This window comes from Manacus vitellinus, unplaced genomic scaffold (genome assembly GCF_001715985.3).
Source record: "Manacus vitellinus isolate BGI_N305 unplaced genomic scaffold, ASM171598v3 scaffold_7_pilon, whole genome shotgun sequence".
NCBI classification, from domain to species: Eukaryota; Metazoa; Chordata; class Aves; order Passeriformes; family Pipridae; genus Manacus; species Manacus vitellinus.
In genome coordinates this window covers 3702714-3723808 of record NW_021940813.1, presented here as the reverse complement: position 1 = coordinate 3723808, position 21095 = coordinate 3702714, and the positions used below count along the sequence as shown (strand labels likewise).

Sequence of the window (21095 nt, the reverse complement as noted above, 5' to 3'; positions counted from 1 at the left end):
AACAGAAAAAGTTGATAGAGGTAACATATTCCCATAAAGAACCCACCCAGTGACAATTTTGCCTATTAATTGATTAGAATCCTAACACAATTGCAGGTCATCAGAAAAATATTTTCTTTCAAAGTATTCACACACTTCTCACAATATTTACATGATGATTTCTCTTCACCAATACAGATACGAAGAGTTTTCTTCTTTAATCTCACCAAAGCATTATGAAAAGAGTATTTAATCTTCCTTCTTTACTATCCACTGATGAGCAAGAAACAAAAAATACCTAGAGTTCTTACTTAGCAAAAGCTGACTTTGGTCATCTAATTCAATCTGTGAATTTGGGAGATTATATCAGAAATTATCATGGAAACAGAACATCTGCATGGCCTTTTTAAAATAAGTTCTGAGGGAACTTTCCACTGCCCCTGAACTTCCAGGTGATGCTACGGCAACAATCACACAGTAATACACAAAAATTTCCTTCACTGTCACAGGGTATTTTGAGGGACTGACATGGATCTATAAAACCTTGTAGTAACCAGCTGGGGATAATGGATTGCTCCTCCTGTTAGACACGGCAAAGATTATTTAAGTACTTACACTCATAGTATGTAATGTAAAACACTGATCTCAAATGGAACGAACTTTTTGAAGGTGTTAAAAGGTTTGGTACAATTTTTTTTCCAACAACTAACTTGTACTATCTCACTCCTGCTCACTTGGCATGAGATCTACTTACTTTCATTGGTGTCCAAATCTGAAATGATGATCAATTAGAATAAGAATAAAACTTTATAAATTCTGCCCATTTTTTTTTGCTCAAAAGTGTAAGAGCAACAATAAGCTTGCATATATATGAAATTATCAAAGCATACATCCACTAGTGATAATAATTTGCATCCTCTCTGCAAAACAGCTTTATAAGAGCACTGTAAGGAAGAGTTAATAGGGTTCTTTCGTTAAAAGAATCCCAAATTTCCTTTCCTCACAAGTAAAATATTTGTCTAGGATAAAGAACGTAACTGATATGATGGAGTACATGGAAATGTAAAATGTAACACATCAGTCAGCTGAGTTAAGAGAGTCCTGACCGATTCCCCAGATTCTTTAGACCACCTTTCCTGTCAGCACAACAAAAATCAGAGCTCTCTCTTTACATGACAACATGGCTCTCAGGCTGAATGCAGCATTGTCTGCATCCCGAAAATGATCTGAAGCTCAGTGAGTTGCACAAGATGTTCTCCCCACCCTTTCTTGAAGAAGGAAGCAAATCCTACTTCTGCCTCTGACATCCCTCCCCTCACAAACAACTTTTGGTGAAAGAACCTGATCAGTGTGTCTCATGCTGCACAACCAGTTCTTATTTGTCCAGAATACTGCAGACGAGGAACTGAGGCAGGGAGGGGTGTACATGCCACTGTAGAGAGGGGATGAATTATGAACCTGTGGCTTTGACATAAAAAGTCAAATTTGCAAATCCATGAGATGTTTATGCAGGTTGAATATGTATCTGCAACAGTATTAGAAGTCTGCTCAGGTCTAGCAGAATTTATTAGCTTAAATGCAGTATATGCATAACAGCTATGCTGCTTCAGGGCAGATGATACAGTATAGTCTCTGCCAGTCAATACCTGGATTAATAAGCCATGATGGACTTGACTTGGCTCCATGTAAGATCACCTGAAAGTCAGAGGGACCCTGATCTTGAGGGTTTATTAGCTCAGCTAGACACAAGCCATGGATATGCTAATACACACTCCCAGAAATGGAGTGCCAGGAAAACAGGGCTGATACTCTCCAAAGGGTCAGTTCTGGACTGGTGCTAAGCTAGAGCTCACTAGCCTTGACAGATAATCAAAGCACACTGTACATATTTGGATTTGTACACCCACATGCTTTTAAAATGTACCTGTATTATTGCACCTATTTTTTCTTATTAGCTGCAGTACCTCAGTCTCCATTTACATGGAGAAGTAACACTTGGCTGCTTAAATCATCCTGTTGCATAAATCTTCATTTATGAAGAACTAATTAGGGAAATAAAATGGCCTCAGAGCACAGAGAAATTCATATAGTTTATATATATCCTATTCTTTACACATATTACAGTCAGTCTGAAAAGCCTATTTGTAATTCCTAGATAAGTAAGATTTAAAAACAGAGTAAACTGCATCATAACATTCATTAACTGAAAAAAGAAAAATTAAAGCTCAATGCATTTTTTACAACTTTGAACCTTTAGCAATGAACCTCAGCCTAAAGCTTTGAACTATTCAGCACTCTTGAAAATTTATTAAATTAAATTAAACCATCTTTCCTCTTTTGTTTTCCAAATGCCACAGAAAAATCACAAAACTGGAATCCATTCCAACCTTTTGTTACTCCAAACAATATTACTCAAGTGATTTGTGCCAACTTAAGAACAATCATAGACACAAAAGTGCTGTGAGCATCTGTCATAAACCATTTTTAAGAGTTTTTGAAAAAAATACATGTACTAAAAGTGTAAGAAGCTATACACCAAATTAAACTTTGAGGACAGTTACAAAGGCCCGTGGATTTTAATGAAATCATTGTCTGAACTTTAACTAACTGTATGCAAGTACATATTTGACTGCAGAAATGTAACAACCATTTCTCCTACAGACTATTTTCTTTGTTTTGCCATTTTTAAACTGCAAATTTATCCTCACGTTTCCAAAATACTAATAAAATCACATAATAAAAATTACATAAAACCTGTACCCTGCTAATAGCAATGAAATCTGATTCATTGTCTCTAGTTTGGAAAAGGATTTTAAAATACAAATCTGTTATTTACACATAGTATAATTAATAAGCATAAAAATGGCAAGAAAATTTACAAAAGCTTCAATTCTTTAATTTTAAAAGTTCTAAAATTTTCTTCCTCTCCTAGTATACAAATATCCCTCATTACTGTAACACATTTTCACTAAAATTACCCGACACTGCAAGTTACAAAACCTTTAGCAGTAACTGATCTTTGAGTTGAACTTTGATCACTCTTTGAGAAGGTAAAATCTGTTGGAGAATGGACTTGGACATTGAAATAATGTATCTGCACAGTATTGGATGAAAAGGAAAAGAAATTCACTTTCTATCATCTTTCAAGATCTAAAGAGTCACAGAGTTGCAACAGGATCCAACAGAGACCTGCCCAGACAACAAGGCTTAAGCAAGGCCTAGAACAGAGCTTGCTTGTTTAAACAAGCTTTCCTGAGCCCTGATACCTGGGACACGTCCTCCTTTTCAGAAACAGTTCAGGTTGATAGAATGAACCCAATTGCTGTAACAACCACAGCAAACCACCCGACCTCAGACCACTTTTCTGGGTCAGCCTTTGTGCAAAAGCCTCCAGACCAAATGAAAATGACAATTTACATCTCAATAGTGGTGGAACAACATAAGTTACTCTATGCAAACAAAACAGCTCCTCTGTCCTCCCTGTGCCACTTGAGAGAACTGACAGCTACCAAGATCACCAGTTACACAAACAAGTAACAACACATAACCAGACTGCAAAGAAAATTGTTATGTAATCATAGTCCTTGAAATCTCTAAACTATGTTGGGAATTGGGTCCTTCAGTTGGTTCAACTTTTCCTATAAGAAAACATCAAAGTGAACACCAATTAACTTTACTACTAACATAACAAGACTGCCTGCTGCCAGGCAGGGTCCATCCAACTAGGAAAGGAACAAAATTCCTTAAGCTCTCACAGCCCCAGACAACTGCAGTGGAAAGTTCAATCTGTAGGAATACAAAGTTAGAATCTAGTCCACTTGGCAAGGTAAGGAACTCCTACTCTCCCCTCATTAGTTACAGAAAGGGCAAAACAAAACTGTGCAGAAGTACCACCAAGCATCTACAAAACATAAGTGGGGCAAGTATGGGGTGATGCACAACTCAGAAATTTTGTGGCAACTCATCCAGAAGGAGGACAGAATCTTCTGAGACATACGAAGCAAATCTTGAAATCAGCATTATCCCAATAAAACCAATGCCCTCATATTTATCAGCTCCAGTTTATGGTTACAGTGATTTCAGAACTAAACTAATTTTAATTAATTTCTGGTTTGGGCCAGCGGATCATGAACACAGCCCTTGTACTGCAGAAACAAAGCATGTACTGGAACTGAAGGTCCAAGGCTTCTTACTCAGAAAAGTAATCACAAATTCAGAAAAACAGAATCCTCTTCACCTGACACGATATTCTGGATTGATTCTTCAAGAGGAGCTACATCTCTTGGGCAAATGCAGCAATCAGTTTGCAAGAGGCAGAAGTGATAGTGAAGAGCAGGGCTGGGAGCAAGGGGAAATGAAGTTACTGCAATGTCACACGAGGATACAGATTTGATTCAGGATATGAACCTGCCTTCCTATCAGCAAACAAACTGTCTCCACAGCATGACCAGCTCTAAAGCTCTGTTCTACGACAAAACATTTCTAAACACTAACCCAGAAGGTACCCAATTTTATAAAGAGACCATCTCTCCCCATGAGGTTTTATAACATTTAAAACCCCCAATTTTTCCTTTAGTACATGGGAGAGCGAAAAACGTTTCAAAATGTAAAATATTTTTATTAAAAAATCCCAGAATAGATACTAAAAGGTATTTTTTCCTCCAAAGATCATTGCATATCTTGGCACATGTAAATGCCCTCAGTCCTCAGACCAGCATTTGCAACTCAGATGAGCATGCCCTGAAGCTGTGAATAGCTTTGTCTGTTAGTGTACAGCCCATAATTCCTCGAAAATTACTAAATATAACAGAACCAAGGGAGAGGTTTCTCTTGTGCTGTAAGACACAGGGATAAGCAATGAACAAACCAGTGCCCTGCACCGAATTCCAGATATATTTCCCATGCAATCCATTTACCCAACATTACCTGACATCAGCAAATAACCAAGTCTTCACACAGGAACGAAAAAGCGAGACTGGCAAAGACCAAAATGAGAAAGAAGAGTAAATTCATACAAATTCATAAGAGAGTGGTGGTGTGTGTGTGTGTGTGTGTGGGGTGTATTAGGTATAACTGGCAAGGTGTTATTCCCCACGTAGCAAGGGGCTGCAGGGTGCCCTCAGTGGGAATAGATGAGGAGGTTCCCTGTGCCAGACACAGCTGTCTCTGGAATGGACCCAGCCCAGGACACAGCCGAGACCCATCAGCCACATGTGTGGTGCCACTCAGGTAGAGGACTTCAGAGAGTCTCAGTGAAAACATATTTAAAGAGGGCAGTAAACAGAAAAAAAAAACCACAAAAAACACAGAAGAAAATAAAAGGAACAAGGCCAGAAGAGTGAAGAGCCAGAAGGAAAAAAGGAGCAGGCTGGAGCAGGAGGAAAGGACAGAGGCTGGAACAGAGCAGCAGCACCAGCAGGGAACAGGTACAGCTCCAGAGGGGCTGCTACTAACTCAGAATGTGCCAACTCTATCTCCTGTCTGCCCATGGCCTTCCCAAAGGTACCAAGTGCTACACGTGGCCAGTGGGATGGAGACCAGGAAGGGGGAGGTAAGAGATGTTTTGCCTTTGTTAACAGATGATAAATTAAATTGATTGGAATTCCCCCCAGATAAGTAAACTCTTCTTTTGTCTATGTGATGGGGGAGGGAAGGGATGATTACACAAAAGGAGCAGATCCCAGCTGAAAGAGCACCCTCAGTAAAGCACACACTACCCTTAAGAGGAGTTAGTCATACAGGCAGACCACTCCAACAAAATAAGACATACCAAAACCAGGAAATTGGGGGCAAAAAGCCTGGTAAGTCCAGAAAAATTCTAGAATGGAATGCATATTTTTAATCTTTAAATCATATTTAGTTGCTCCCCAGTCCTACCAAATAGACAGGAACACAGATAAGGATAGAAGCTTTGATAAGATTTGAGGCTTTCTCCTCTCACTCCATTGTCAATGTTACCTTGTGTGTGCCCTTTCTCCAGTTAGCTTGCTTGTTATTTAAGGAAAAAGAAAAACAGAACAATGCCTATGAGCTATTTAGGAAAGAATTGAGATAGCATTCACAGCTATCCTCCTACAGTTCCTACTCTAACCCCAGACTGCATTTCTGTGTTAAACAGAGTCATTGGTAGCCCTTATAAGAAGTGAAAATCTCTTTTCCTTGCTAAGCATTCCACACTGGATTATCTCAGATTCTAGAATAACACACAGCATACAGATATTCCTCTAAAGAAAATATCAAAATTCCCAACTGAATAGATTCAAACTATGCTTGTTTGCACTTTCCCCTTAACAAGTCACCCTAGCAGGTTTCTAAATAAGGTGCATTTAAAAAAGGAAGCAAGCCAATCAACAAGACAGCAAAGCAGGAGACTTATGGTGTAAGTCCTCTGTTCACCTTTTTTCCCAACTTCAGTTAAATCAAATCTGTCCAAAGGTAAAAAAAACCCACCAAACCCAACGCAAATGAAGGAACAGGACTGCAGAATAAGTAACTTGGAATGAAGAACCAGGGCTTTCCCACTCCCTTCAGCAGCCAGGAGCTGTTCAATCATCTCAGCCCTACTGAGGGGGAAGGGGGAGGAGATGCAAAGCTGTGATACTCACCCACACACTGCACAGATGGTAAATGGTATCTATTAGTCCTAGATGTTAGCATCCTACAATTCCAGGGAACACTAGTTTCTTTACTGGTTTTCCCCCCAAACAGATAAGCTTTTGAGAGGTGATGGTGGGTGCCCTATCACTCTGCTGCACAAGAAGAATATTGGTTCTTGTAAAACTACAACACCTGAGATGAAAAGCTTCTTTCCAAACACGTCAGCCCCACTTGTCCAGCCCTGTGCTGGAAACACAGGCTCCAGTCTGGCACAGTTTTTCAAACAGAACTACGAGGACAAGAGAGGATACAGCAAAGATAACCTGTACAGACCTGAAAACAGTGATGTGTAACACATACATGGTGTAATAAACATTTTTGTGGTTGCAGCTTGGATTCAAATACTAATTTGATCTGGCATAGGAAAAAGTCTACCTCACTCAGGCAAAGTAGGTATTCATAAGTCATTTTCCCTATCTGTAATGCTATAAACTGAGGCAATATTTTTACTGAGATCTGCAATTGTTCATTGTCACTACATCACAGGCAATGTGAAAAGTGACAGACATTAGGAAATCAACAATAACTGGTCCTGTCACAGTAGATAAAACAATATATATTTTTAATCTATCTTTATTTAGTTAGTCTTCCGAGAAACCAAAGGAAATCAAGAAGCTTTATATTGCTGACTCTGCTACTAACTTTCTGGGGAACTTGGAATTTATCTTTGAAGTAATTTCTCAATTATGTAAGGCATTAAAAATAAACCCTCATCTAAGTGCCTTAACAAATGCTAAGACATTCTGAAACAACAAAACATTACTTTTTAGCACCAGTCTCATTTGCAATTGGGCTTTTCCTTCTACAGCAACTTCAAAAACAGAAAAAAAAATTGACCACTGAATATTTTAAGCAAAACAAATACACAGAACAAACCCCACACCCCAATTGAGAAGCACACCATAAATCTTACTCATATACAAAGTGATCTTAAAAAACAACCTCCAATAAAAATCTCTGTCATGGATTTTAAGTTAACCAACCAAACCAACCATAGATCACAGAATTTTTATTTACATTGCCAATTTACTTACTGTCACTGTGTTTATTTGTTGGTTGGATTCCTATTAGGAAACCAAGTACATACAATATATTCAGTGTGAGTAGACTGTCCCTGATAAGTGTCATCATGAAAATAAATGACTTGTAGCTGGAAAATGCCCTGCCATAAAGTGCTGTTTCAGAGTGCTCAGACTGCAGTTACACATAGAGCTGTTTAAAACAGGTCTCTCTCCTAAAGCCTTTGGCACTTTAAAACCTCCAAATTGCTAGGCTACAACCCTAAGAAAATTCAAGTATCTTGCACTGCTTAGTTAAATATGATACAATATTCTCATCCTTCTAACACTTAACTATGTAGTTAAGTGTTAGAAGTGTTTTAAAGCCATACATCTTCCATTCCATTACTCTGAAGTGGGGAAAATTACAGTTGTTTCAGTCAAATACTTAAAGTTACTGGTTATGCATGTAGTAGTTTTAAAACATAGAATTAGGAGGAAATTCAATGCAGTATTAAAGATAAAATTTAATTAACATAAAACATGTTCATTCAAGTTTCTATTGAGTGGATTTTTACCTTAAATGTAATTGTATAGACAATAATTTATTGCTTGTACTCAACTTCTTTCATTCTATTAAAGTAAGTAATATACTAGAAGACAACTGATGGTAGAGATGGTAGAACTCGAACAACAGATAAAATGTGGAAAGTCTTTAAGAAACAGAATTGAGTTCATAGGTCTCCTCAGGACTTTCAGGTCTTTGACTTATTTAAATTTAAATACTTCTCTTTACTGGGAAGCTAAAAAGCTCCAATATTCTACTGTGTATGTTAGCCATGATATATTTTACAAGATAGCTTCCAAACACAAGTATTTCCACCTGCCTTCATATCAAATAGACCCAATTGTTTCTCTTAACATTTCTTCTTTTTTTCTCCAAAGATTTTCTTTACTTGAAAAGATTACAAATCTTTACGTATTTTTCCTCTTCTGAAGCCATCCTTACCCTGGAAAACAGCCATTGCCTGGCTGTGTGTACAGCTGGACCAAACCCACTGACTTGCACTCAAGCAAGGCACATACCTTTTCATCTGAACAAGTTAATATGTGCTAACACGACGTAAACTGTTTAATTCTCATGAGCAATTGACATACTGACATACATTTTAAACTTCCTTCTCAAAGTAATTCTATTCTCCCACACTCTCCCACATAATGACATACTGTGGAGATCTCTCAACTTCTACATACTTAATGTATTATTCAAAAGTATTTGCTGATGCAGATGTTAGAATGAAAATTTCCATGGAGATCAGTTTTTGGTTTCTACAACTGTAGTAAAGATTGTGGTAGTTTGTCACTGGTCTTCAGCTTTAGCATTTTTTCCATACTTAGTTTTCCAGTTTGAAGACCAGTTAGGTGGTAGGAGGATTGTAATATGTATGTTGATTTTATTGAACTGTCCTTACAATCACCAGAGTGTAACTGATGGAGGTAAGACCTTCTAGGTACAAAGACTGATACAACTTGAAGCAACTGGTATCATCCCTTGGGCAGTTATTTTGTATTTTCTTAAGCAATTGATTATGAAGCAGCCTAGATCAAAACCGATTTTGATTACAGGTATACATTCTTGTTTATCTCATGTAATTTTCATAGAAGCACAGAATGGGTCACATTGGAAGGGACCACAGTGGGTGTTCTGGTCCAACCTCCCTGCTCAAGCAGGATCATCCCAGAGCACATGGCACAGGATTGTGTCCAGATGGTTCTGGAATATCTCCAGTGAGGGAGAGTGTATATCCTCTCTGGGCAACCTCTTCCAGCACTCGGTCACTGCACAGGAAAGTAGTTTTTCCTCATATTCAGGTGGAACTTCCTGGGCATCAGTTTCTACCTGTTCCTCTTGTCCTATTCCTGGGCGCCACCAAGGCAGAGCCTGGTCCATCCTCTGACACCTCCCCTCAGATTCTTACAGACGTGAATGAGGTCCCCTCGCAGCCATCTCTTCTCAAATCTGAACAGGCCCAAATCCCTCAGCCTTTCCTCATTACTGAGGTGCTCCAGTCCCTTGATCATCATTGTCACCCTCCACTGGACCTGCTCCAGGATCTCCAGGTCTCTCTTGTGCTGAGGAGCCCAGAACTGGACACAACACTCCAGGTGATCCTCACCAGAGTTGAGTAGAGGGGCAGGATCACCTCCCTGACCTGCTGGCAATGCTCTTCCTAATGCAGCCCAGGATCCCATTGGCTTTCTTGGTCCCCAGGACACTCTGCTGGCTCCTGGACAGCTCTTTGTCCACCAGGACCCCCAGGTCCTTCTCCACAGAGCTGCTTCCCAGCAGGTCAGCCCTCAGCCTGTCCTGGTACTTGGGGCTGTTCTTTCCCAGGTGCAGGGCCCTGCACTTGCCTTTGTTGAATTTCAGAGAGTTCTTCTCTGCCCATCTCTCCAGCCTGTCGAGGTCCTTCTGAAGGGCTGCGCAGCCCTCTGGGGTATCGGCCACTCCTCCACCTTTGTGTTGTCAATTAACTGATTGTGTCATCAATTTAACTGATTTATGAGGAAGTATTTTTACTTTTGAACTGCAAAAGATATTGGACTTTTTGATGTAGAAGGGGTTTATTCCGTGCCTGTATGGAAATTATTAGGAAAATATATATATATATATTATATATTAAAAACATGCCCCCCTTTAAAACACTATAATTTTTTCCCATCCTATTATTTAGGGGGTGCATCAAGGTTTTCTAACACATCTTAACTTTTGCAAATTTCCATTGCCTATAGCTCAAACCCATGTTCATCTACAATTTAATAAAAATATCAATACATGCAGAAAAGCTCCAAGAGAAATGTCTGAAGCTGATTTGTGGGAAGACTGCCCAAGATCATGATGTACCTAACTCAGCAGAAGACTGGAAAGTACAGAAGGAATAGGAATCTATGGATCACAAACCACGAATCTCACTTTTGAAAATGAAATATTTTAGACAAGATTTGCACAGCACACAGACTGTCCCAACCAAAAACCACACAACCAAAAGACGGGGGTTTTGTCACTGTTCTACTGCTATGGGAGGACACAAGTTTGTCATCCTAAAAACGAAAAGCGGTATAGAAGGTTGATATTGCACCAGGATTATTTATCATATCACCGTGACATACATTTCTAGATTCACAAAACAACAAACCCACCATTTAAGAGTCAAAGAAGGTTCTCTTTGGATCAGTGAATTAATAGAAATTGCAGCTCAGCTGCAATTAATCTTGGGTTTTGTTGATTGCACAAACCAGGACAGAATACAGGCTCCCATGCAAACAGAAAATATTTGAAAATACAGCTGATGCTTATTATATTCCCTGTGTAACCAGCCTGAATTACGGTAGACACAGTTAGAGCCTATTTCTGGACTATTGGCAGGATGTTAGATGAGTACAGACTGTGTACAGAGACAGAACTGTTTTGGAAAGCATTTTCATTTTTCAGAACAGAAGTTGGACATACCTCATGAATTTTGCAAAGAGACTACAGACAACAACGTTTAAGAATGAAGACTTGAGAGCATTGTTAAAAAAAATGTTTTTAGAAGCACATTTCCAGATTTTTTGCATAAATTGAATTATGACTTTGCTTGTTCTGTGATTTATGCTGAACCACAAGCACTATCTGAAGATGTTTTTCCTAAATTCAAAAATTCTACCAAGAATTTAAAATATTTAAAGTATTTTAAGCCTAATTTTCAGTGAAACTTGCATTCTAAATGTCTGTAAGCTCTCAAGTACAGATGGGATTCAAACAAGATTTAAAGGACTGATCAATTTTTGTATAGATTAAGTAGAAGTGCTGTGTGAGAACAAGTCTGTATAGAAGTTTTTCTGAATTAGCAAATATCATTAATGACTTGAGATGACTAAAATGTGCATAAATTACATGTATTTCTTTGGAAAAACGATTTGATATTATGTATTACACCCAAATAGATTCACTAATTATTTCAGTAAATATTTTAATAAAATGGTTCCTAAGCCTTATTTTATATATACAAAGAGGAATTAACTTTTAAGGGACAAACTATATTCACTGATTTAAATTACATGAAGTTTAAAGAAACTTTTCATAATAAGATTCATTTGTATTGGTCTTATTTTCCTGTTCACAGATGTGAACATATTTTCTTGTTCCACATACATGGAAGTGTGATACAGAATCACAGGATGGTTAAAAAGACCAAAAACATCATCTGGTTACAACTCCCCTGCCATGGGCAGGGTCACCTCCCACTAGACCAGGTAGCTCAGAGCCCCATCCAACCTGGTCTTGAACACTTCCAGGGATGAAGCACCCACAACTTCTCTGGGCAACCTGTGCCAGTGCCTCTCATATGAAGTGAGAGAAAAGATTACAGCACTGTTACTACAGGAGCACTTTTCAATCAACTATGATTACTTAAAAAAACACCAGGTCAACTGGGTACTCATTTATATAATAAAAATAACAGTTAAATTATCTATTATCTGCTGCATGAATTCTGTTTAGTGTTAATTACGTAATTATTTCATTATTATATGCACTCTAAGAATTTCAAGACACAGCATTTTTTTAATTAACACTCTAATATGTTATTCTTAGAATGAATAATTATTAAAATGACAGTAAAATACACTTGATATATCTGCATTTTGAAACCTACAAAGGCTACAATTTCTGTTTATAAAACAGAGATCTGTTGACTAAACTTGCTGCTTCCTCAAAAGCAGTTTCATGACAATTCTACATAAAGACCTGATCTGGCAGTGAGCAACGAGTCCACAGTGGTTTCAGCCACTGAATACAATAGTCATTTTTACAGTGTTGGCACCACAGTGAAACCAAGAACAGATGAACAAAGCTATCAGAGCAGTGTGTAGCCAAGTAGTAAAGATTAAAAAAGAGGAAGAGGTGTGCTCCTGCAAAGCCATTGTGCATTCAGTGCTGTAGTAAATCCAGCAAAACCAGATACATATTAAAGGCAAGGGACTGAAGTCATACAGCAAACAAAGCTGTCCTTGTTTTGGAGACTGATTAGGGGGAATAAAGAACCAATTGCCTGCAACGCATAAAAACTTAACGATTTGCCTTCTATTTAAGCAACAGTGCTTAAATTAGGTAAATATTCTTATGTGCTTTAAAGTGGGTGTAATAAATTCACAAGCTACGCTTTCCCTGATGAAGATGGAAAAGGAAAGCATTACATCAACACTGCTGTGAATATGCTTCCATCAATATTTCCAGAAATTTTATGTTCTTGAGGTAAAATAATACCATATAGATCATCTTTGTAACTCTTTGCTTATGATCTGGATGAAAAGTCGTATTTCCCTACAGAACATCATATTTGCTTCCCTGGACCGATCAAATCTGTATGTGTGACTCCAAAAGAGGTCAAAACAACATTAACTTGACCAGTGACACTTAAGTATCCCACTCCTGGAAGCCTGTAACTGGGCACATGCTAGAAAATGCTCAAAAAAAAATACACATATCCCTCATATATAATGCTGTATTTTACACTTAGAAAAAAAATTACATTACGTGAAGTGTTGCCCAAGACTGAATTCTTTATTTCCAGCCAGAAAAACATGTGCACCATTTCTGCCATGAACTGACTTCCAGTAGCAAGAAAAAAAAGGAGTCCTGAAAAGGAACCCCTTGTTATGTTCTCATGCATTCCTGTGATTCATTGTCTCTATTCTATGGTTAACCTGCTAACACACCTACAAAAATGTCTTCCAGGAAAAAAAGCCTGGTTCCATCCCTTATGTTACATTTCTGTACAGAAGTATTTAATTCTAATGACACTTCATTTATGAAAGCTATAGCAGAACTATAAAAGTTAGACACTTATGAAATTTGTACATACAAATGAGTAGAACTGAACTTATAACTGAACCAGCCTATGGCTTCTCCAGAAAAAGAAAAGAAGAAAAAACTCAAATCCTTCATTAAGTTAAACAAGCAAGCCCCTCAGAAAGGCTTAGGTAACATTCTCTGTACCAAAACAGGAACAGTTCTGCCCCTGTGGGAAAGAAGTAGAACCAAGATAGGAACTACACATTCCCCAGAAAGGCAGATTCCTGAAATGACAAACATCAAAAGTGGCTTCCAGCATCAGTCTTCAAGTCCTGCTGATAGTCACAAACTCTACTAACAGGTCCCTTCCATCGTGACCTCGACACTCTTTAAAAAAAAAAAAATTTCCAAAAAAGTGTTGTTATTTTTACATTTAATTTTGTATTACCACAGGTACATGGTTAATTCAAATGCTTCCTACCTTTTTACCGCTACATGCTTTGTTGTTTGTACAGTACACACAGAAACTATAGCGGTATTTAAAACACCAGCAACACAAACTCCATGACAGGCAGTTACCTACATTTTAAACACTTTCTTTCCAAAATTCCCTATTTGTGCATTTTCTTACAAACACACGTGTCACTAATACCATGTGATTTCTGCAGTCTATAAAGAGGTGCCTCAATCTCTTCAGTACCAAGACATACACACTCAATGAACCCTCAAGAAAGTTCCTATAGAATAGTTACACCTGCAATATTACTATCACTAAATACTTTGATTATGATTATGATTCCTCATAGGGTTAAAATGATAATAGAAGTAAAAGCAAAATCAAGCTGATGCAGCTTTTCATTTTCTGAAATAGCCTCACATTTTCTACCTTCAATGAAATAAAACCTATAATGGTGCCTTCTTCATAATTTCACTAGATCACAGGAAAGCTGGTGGAAAATGACCTCTGATGGACAGACTCAAAGTGAGGTTCCTGCTAACACTAGGTCAGGACAGCTGTGCCTTCATCGAGCAAAGTCTTGAAAACCTTCAGGGACAGAGGTCCTGTGACTTCTCTGGGATACCTGTACCTGCTGCACTACCCTCCCAGTGGACACGTTTTCCCTCACGTTCGACCTGAGACTTCCAAGCCACAATTCCTGGTCTCACTCTTTGTTCCAACAGCTGTCACTCAAAGACAGCTTGGCCCTGCCATTTCTGCAGTTCTTCAAGTAGTTGTAGACTTCATTATAATACCCTCTTAGCCTTCTCTTCACCAGACTGAACAATCCCAGCACTCAACCTCTCTTTGCCCATCATGTGCTGCAGGGTCCTTTATTATCCTGACAGTCCTTTGCTGGGACCTTTCCAATTCTTTAGCACCCCTCAAATTGTGAAGCCCCAAACTGGGTGCAGTAGCTCAGGTGTGGGCCCAATAATGCCACACAAATGGAAATCACTTCCCTTGATCTGTGAAATATGGTAGAACACAGAACTGACAACTACCAGAAATTCCAGATTAGTTGGTATTTCCAAATCAAAGGCAATGAGTCACTCACTCTTTCTTCAAATCCCGCCTATATATGGTATAGTATCATAAAATTTGATGACATATGATTTGTAGTATTTTTTACTCAAAAGAGATGAGCTCAACACTGACATCAATTTTTTTGCTGAAACCCTTGAAAAAACAGGGAGGGATGTGCAGAATCTTACACACAGATACTTTTGCAAAAAATAACTTGTGATTCACCACAGTCTTCCAATATCAAAAGTTAAAGATACTGTGTCGTGCAGCTTTACTCAGAACTAAATAAAGCCTTTCAAAAGAACTGCCCTGGTAAAATGATTTTAAAAATGCAAGTCTAAATTAAGTAAATAATAAAAAAACCCTAAACCAACAAGGGTAAACTATGTAAGGAAATAACCAGAACAAGAGTAAGGTTTCAATTGGAAGAAAATCACCCACAATCTGAAAATATGTTGGGATCTGTGAGCCCTTTGCAGAAAACAAACAAAACACCCCAACAAAAACATGATGCCAACTTTCACATTTTCCCCCGGCAGTAAAATAATTTTGGAATTCTTCTCCTAAAGTGGATGATCCATAGCAATGCCAGTATTTATTCAATATTCTTGCCCCTTTCAGTGCCAGAAGTAGGCCAAGAACTATATTCAAAACACTTCTTTATTGGCTACAATTTTTACTCATTGTCACAGACAAAAGTATTTTGCAGATGATCTTTACAGCTTTCTTCCAGAAGAACAGGTTGGGGTTCTAAAGGAAACTGCAATCCTTCCTTATCAGCTTATCTATTCAGCTTCACAGTGGCTTGGATGCATACAAACCTGTGTATCAACACATATATAAACCTAGTAAGTAAGGTGTAGCCTATTAGAAGGCTGTAGAAATCCTGGTAATCACTTTCTTTGTGAGGGCATTTCTATAGAAATGAACTACAAGTAAGTGAATACAATATATGTTGAATGAAATCTTGAAAAGCAACTTCAAAGAGACATGCACTGTAAGCACAAAGCACTGTCCTTTAAATTGTTTTAAAAAACACTCAGTACGTTACAGGAAAGCAATCTGGCTTTAAGAAAAGTCAGATGAATAACATGTATTGGTTTTTACTGTGTAGTAAAAAACTGATCACTGTTCTCTTCCTGAGAAATGGAGCACTTAGAGATATTTGGTGAGAGCAGCTAACTAAAAATCAGATATTCAAGCCATGCAAAGAAAAATAAAAGAAAGAAAGAAAATGCATGGGATGCAAAGAGAGCAGCAGAGGAAATGGACAGTCAAACTAACTATGGTGTGAACTGTAACAAATTAAGAAAAAAGGAACAGGTTTTTTACCCTTTCCTCTACCAAAAGCTCTGAGTATAACAACTAAGGGTTGTATTTGAAAATAAGTCTATTTACAGTGATATATTTTTTAGACCTCAGTGAGTCTACTACTACTACTATCTTCTGAGAGCATCAAGTACTCTTCCACATGGATTCTCTAAAATGTACAAAATAAACCCTTTTATGTCTAAAGATTTTCAGCCTTCACCTTTTTCGTATCTCTGCGATATGAAAGCCAAGTGAACTGTAGTAGAATCTGTCAACATGTAAAATATCCACCATTAATCCAGTAGATCACGTGGCCACTTGAACAGTGACAAGGTGTCAATATACTTCATTAATATGGTTGAATTACAACACTGCAGAGATTGATGACACACAGTATGCAAGTCCATGAATACTAATACATAAATCCAATAGAATTTAGCCTAGATTAGATTTGCTAGCTGTCAGGCATCGTTACCTAGCATTAATTTTTCCCCCTATTATCAAACCACTGCAGAGATGCACACAGACATAAAAAGCACTCGAGATGTCCCTGCCTATACATGCTATGAGTATTGAGTAGCCTTACGGAAAGAAAGCTATGCCAGATAAAAGTTTGTCTTCTGAGCTGGTGGCTGCTCCATCATATACCACAAATGCTCACAACAGCATCAATTGATAAACACATTAGCCTAGGGAAGCTTTCAAGCTTGATTGTTTTTGTTGCTGTGGTAAAGCAGATACCATTACTGTAAGACATTAGTATATATTTTTTTAAATTATTTGTTCAGACAAATAGTCCTTTAAAAACATATTTGGTGCCCAAAGGGCTCACAAGTTAAAAGAATAAAAACTTTAGATCAAACCGAGTGTTAAATTAACTCTTTTTAAGCATGGTACTGTTATGCCTAAGTTTTCTTCCTACATAGTATTCAAACTGTACTGCCCCACAGATTACATGCAGACTGTTGCTACTAACACCACAGAATCATGTGGGTTGGAAAGACCCTCTGGAGGTCACCTAGTCCAAACTCTTGGTCCAAGCAGGTCAAAACAGATCTGGCAGTTCAGTGCCTCATGCAGTCCAGTACTGAGTATCTCTTAAGATGTTCTCCATACTCTCTCTGTGCAATCAGCAGCAGATTTTTCTTTTCTTGTCTGTTATTGGCTTTTTCTCATGTTGCATCTTATCCATGTGCCCTCTTGTCTTTTCACTGTGTGCCTAGATGGAAGAGCTTGGCTCCATCTGCCCTATACACTTCCATTAAGTAGCTGAAGACAGCACTAAATCTCACCTTGGCTTCTCTTCTCAAGGCTGGACAAACCCAGTTCTCTCAGTCCACCTCTGCTGGACTCATGCCAGCGCATCACTGTTTTTCTTGTACTGGAGACACCGAGAGTGCACACAGTGCTCCAGGTACAGTCTCACAAGGGATGAACAGAGAGAACACTCACTTCCTTTGGCTTGCTGGCTACACTTTTTCAGTGCTCTACCATGCAGTTGGTTGTCTTTGCCACTCCTGACAAACAAAGTTCTTACCCATAAACAGGCCATCCCACAGAGGTACCTGTGCAAAAGCACTCAAGGACAGAGACTTTTTAGATTTAATCATAAGCGTGGAGACATGATGGGCCCTTTACCTCTCAGCACTGATGTATGTGACATTAATGGAAGATGCTGACATCAGCTTCCTCACATACAGCATCCTGTGCTCACACTCCTGTGCCTCAGAGAAAGACAGGATGTGGAAAGTTGGACAAAGATAACTTTCAAGACCAAACTGGTCTCGCAGAAGGCAAAACTTCAAGGTAAAAAGTGTTTCCAAGGATTAATCTTACTATTCCATTACAGCTCATACTTTAATACAATTTACAAATGCAGCTTCCTCCCAGGTAAGTTATCTAATATTTACTTTATACATCATGGCTGCCCCCCAATGTTTAAGGAATGCAATACCAGAAATAAACAAACAAATTAGAAAAAAAATATCGTTAAAATCCCCATAAACCTGGATAGAGGAGAGGTGCAAAAAAACCCCAAAAAACCAAGTCAAACAAAAAGCACAAAGGAAAAATAAAATAAAGAGTACAGAAGATGGAAAGAGTTTGTGAAAAACAGGTTTAGATTCTTATGCAGAGATAAGAACTTGCTCCACATTCACTTACACATCTGCATCTTTGTGTCTTAATATTACAAATCTAACACAGAACAACTCAAAACCTTTAAAAAAACCCCCAAAACTACAAGAAAATTCACAACAACAATCCACAACCAAAACCACAAAACAAAACAACACTAAACCCAGAAAACGTTTATGATCTCTTAACTCAGTGACCTGCTACCTTGAATTGTAACTATAACAATATAACACAAGTGCAATTGAAAAACAACCAAAATTTCTCAATATCCTGCCAAGCCTTTTCTTTAGACCCAGACAGCTAATGCAAACCCTCAATTATCCTTTTTTCAATCAATCTATTATTCCTGTTGGCTCCTATTTTCTTCCTGATGAGCCCCTACTCTCTTGTTTGCTACTTCTCCCTTTCAGAAGTTCCTTCACAGCTTCAAAAGGTTGAATTTTACTCTTGGAGCAAGGAAGCAATACTCCACTAAAGGTAGAAATGTGTCCTAGCATCAGTAGTCAAAATGAGGCTCAGAAAAAGACTAGAATACTGACAGAACTTCTTAAAAAGATACAAAATCATTTCAGTGAAAATTCACTAGATCAAAATGCAGTGGTTGTGGTACAACCTGACAAAACCATAATGCAGCTAATCACAAGCTAAATATTATGGAAAACATGGTTTGTATTCTATTGGAGGTCGAGAAACAAGAAACTAGCAATGGCATTATCAGATTTAAATTATAATCTTCAGTAAAGTCTGAAGCAAGACCTGTGATTTACCTTGTAAACCAAACTAGTCATTAAGGCTTAAGACCCTGCTTGTTGTAACTACCAGCAAGTCACTGACCCTTTTTGGTTGCTGAATTTGGGTTTATAAGGACTTAGTTGGCACAAGTGGAATTCCCCAAACATATTACTGTACAAAAGAATATGATCTCCAGCACACAGATGCACACAGCAATTGTCATTCAGTTTACAATGCTCTTCTCCACGTGGTGTAAAAGAAGAACTTTATGCACACACAGGTTGCATACTCATACATAGTTTTACCCTGAAATAGGAGAGGCTAGAGTTACAACATTTTATTTACATTGTGACACTTCTGCAGCATTGTTTTAAAATCATGACTATATAAAAACTTACTTTTTAAACATAATTTCACAAACTTTAATCACAAGTTTTCACCCATTTATAGCAAAGTACTTGCTAAACCTAGATTAGTAAAAACAAAACCGTGTTCTTACTTTAATTCCTTTGTATGCTTTTTTTGACTCAGAACTATTTTTTGTATGAAATTCTCATTCTTAAAAGAAAAATCCAAACAAAAATAGAAATGGCTTAGACCTAATTACATTTCTAATATTTGTTATCACCACAGAATAGCTGTAGGAACCACTAAAGATTAGAAATGCATGCCCTAAGTTACATTTGAGATACGAGACCTCATTTTAAAACTTCCACAAACTATAAAGCAGAAAGGATCTTAAAGAGAGCAAACACAGAAAAGGTTGACAAATTGAAAACCCTGTCTGCTGGGGATTCACTTTAATTATTAGTTCTTACCTTCTGTGCTTAATCCAGGACTTGAAGTGAATTTTGCTACATCGACGATCTTCACAGCGAACTGTTGCCCTGTTTCCCTGTTGATGCATCTCCGCACGACGCTGAACGGACCCCTGGAACACACACCCAGAAAACAGGGATAAATAAATCATTCTCTTACTTGCTGAGCTACAGTTCTGTTATTTCTCGACAAAATTTCAACATTCAAGTGTAGTATTTGCACAGAATACACCCCTTGTCCTTGCTGCCCATTAAATGTAAAATTAATAGCTTTAATTACAGACCAGTGTAAAGAACACCAAAGGCGTTTTGTATTTGCATATATTAAAGACATTCTCCTACCCTTCCACTTTAGAAAGGCTATGCTCTTAAAAACCTTATGTAATATACTGACATTATAATTAAATTTTAAAAGGATTTTATTTTGATGCTTAATCCAACTAGGGGGAAAAAACAGAGGCGAGAAACACATTCCTGCTTTCAGTCCTAAGCTACAGTTTAGAAATTACTATTTGAAACAACAGAAGGGATAATGGACAGCAATAAGAGTAACAGAATTGTTGAGTCATGCTGTGTGGGTTTATTTGTCTGTTTGTTTTACATAAACTAGGTTTATTTCAAGTTTATTTGACATCATTGGATATAAACAACCTGCATAACAATACTTCCCAATCCCACAAAAGCTTTTGATTTTCTCTCACCCATGGCACTTAGAGAATCCCCACAGAAGTTACAGATAAAGAGATTAAAATTAGTTCAGAGAGATGTTAGTATTGCACTCAACTAATAAAAAGCTAGTTGTTTTTTAAAAACTGAAATTACATTTGCCAAAACACGAGTTACAACAATGGCAACCCTTTAAAAACCCCATCACCAATATGTATTTTTGGAAGCAGCTTTTAGTAGATGGTCTAAGGTCTAGGTGCCTTGACTCAAAATATGGAATCTTTGTCCAGTGTTAACAACAAACAGTTCAACTGGATAATTACAGTAGGTCAAGCTTTTAAACATGAAAAAGTAATAGGTTATGAAAACAGAATAGGATAGTTTCATGACTGCACTAGCTGTGGCAAATCAATCCTTTTTAACTGCTGCTTATTTAT

At 37.8% G+C, this 21095-nt stretch overlaps 1 protein-coding gene across 10 annotated transcripts in view; it reads right to left on the bottom strand.

The window, feature by feature from the left end:
* Positions 1–20108, bottom strand: part of CASK (calcium/calmodulin dependent serine protein kinase) — a 148257-nt gene extending 128149 nt beyond the window's left edge. For 7 of the 10 annotated variants that reach the window (XM_018084098.2, XM_018084099.2, XM_018084101.2 and 4 more), the window contains exon 1: positions 19993–20108. The gene's annotated coding sequence lies outside the window, so the exon portion shown is untranslated. The remainder of the gene's footprint in view (positions 1–19992) is intronic. The other 3 variants (XM_018084090.2, XM_018084092.3, XM_018084094.3) reach the window with 1 other exon arrangement.
* Between the last annotated feature and the right edge of the window lie 987 nt (positions 20109–21095).